The sequence below is a fragment of the Apium graveolens genome, chromosome 4 (genome assembly GCF_009905375.1).
Source record: "Apium graveolens cultivar Ventura chromosome 4, ASM990537v1, whole genome shotgun sequence".
NCBI lineage: Eukaryota > Viridiplantae > Streptophyta > Magnoliopsida > Apiales > Apiaceae > Apium > Apium graveolens.
Genome location: NC_133650.1, coordinates 316202528 through 316204214, shown reverse-complemented (window position 1 = coordinate 316204214; position 1687 = coordinate 316202528).

Sequence of the window (1687 nt, the reverse complement as noted above, 5' to 3'; positions counted from 1 at the left end):
ATTTTGGGCCCCCATGTGGGTCCCACTAATCCCATGTCAGCATGCTGACGTGGCATGCCACGTCAGCATTCCACGTCACCAATGGGCCCCATATGTGGGGCCCAAAATGCTGACGTGGCATGACACGTCAACATGCCACGTTAGCACCCGTGGGTCCCCAGTACGCCACCTCAGATTTATTTTCCACATCAGCATTTATTAAATAAAAAAATATCTAATGCAACGCTATGACCTCTACTGTTGCTTGCTACGCAACACTAACAATTATTAGCAATGGTAGCTTCAATGTAATGAAACGCTTTCACCACTGTGTTGCAATAAACTGGAAATTTTGTAGATAATGCAACGCTTTTTGTGCAACGCTGGATAAAAATCGTTGCCTATGTGCACTTATGGCGTAGTGAATGTTCATGACCGATAAGATGATGATGCCTAAAACTTTTTTACCTATGGGAGGATTAGCTAAGAATGCGATCGCTATCCAACCTGAAGCTTGATAAATAGACCCTACTTTAATAATCACTTTGTACTTTACATATTTTGTAACTCTGATCCAAGATATAAATCAATCACCTGGTTCCTAGCGTGCAAAAGACTCAGAAAAGCTCATCTTAGTTAAAATTATGTACATGCCTTCAGGAGAACATATTGTAAAGGCTAAAATCTAAATTCCATGAAAAGAGAAGATGAAAGGAGAAAAATACGACAAATATAAAAGTAATAGGAAGAAATAAAGGGAGAAAATCATTAATCCTTGAGATGGATGGCATGAGAGATATGTTCACCTCCACTTGAAACTCAAAAAAGCTCATCGTTCATTAATGTTGTAGATCCATGAGAGCACACCTTACACAAGAGATAACAATCCAAAAAAATTAAAGATTATGATACGATAATTGGTGGAATAATATCAAAAATTGCACATGAACTACAACTTTAAGTCTCTCGTTCATTAATGTTTATAACGGGTTTTCAAAAAGTAAAAAAGGCACTGAAGTGGAATATCGATGACAGATCCTTCCCCGTTATGCAAGCACTTTATATACCTGTTAATAAACCAGGTAAAATTGAATTCCTGAAGAAAAAATAGTTACTGAAACTTCAAGAACTAATATGGCCAAATAATAAAATTATCAACATTGTTCTAGAACACAATTAAGGGATGTCAATGAGGCTGAAAAGAAATAGCTATTTCAGCAAGATTATCAAGCTGTCTTAGACTCTGTTTCTTTTAAAGCTGAGGCATTTACTCACCATGTTCCAGCTTATCAAGTTCTAGCTGAACAGGACAATGTGGCTTCTGAGAGAATTCTCAACTTCGTGCACACAACTGCTTCTATGCAAAGGGCCAAGGATGCAATCACTACCATGCCCTTCACAGCTGGTGATGAATTTGACTATCCAGCTCAGCTGGTGGTTCGGAGGAGTTTGGGGATGAAGATGATGATGAAGAAGATTTCATGCACACAGGGGGAGAAGCAGGCCATAGCTCAAGTACAAACACTCCATCTTGGATGTTTAGCAAAGACTGTGATGAGCACCATTTCAAATCAACTCTCTTTCACATCATTCAACAAACTCAGACAGCTCTTCAAGCCACTACAAATTCCAACACCAAGAGACTTCTACATTTACTTTATTTTCTTCTATTTTCGTTAGTAATTTACTGAAATGTCCCTACTTCCGT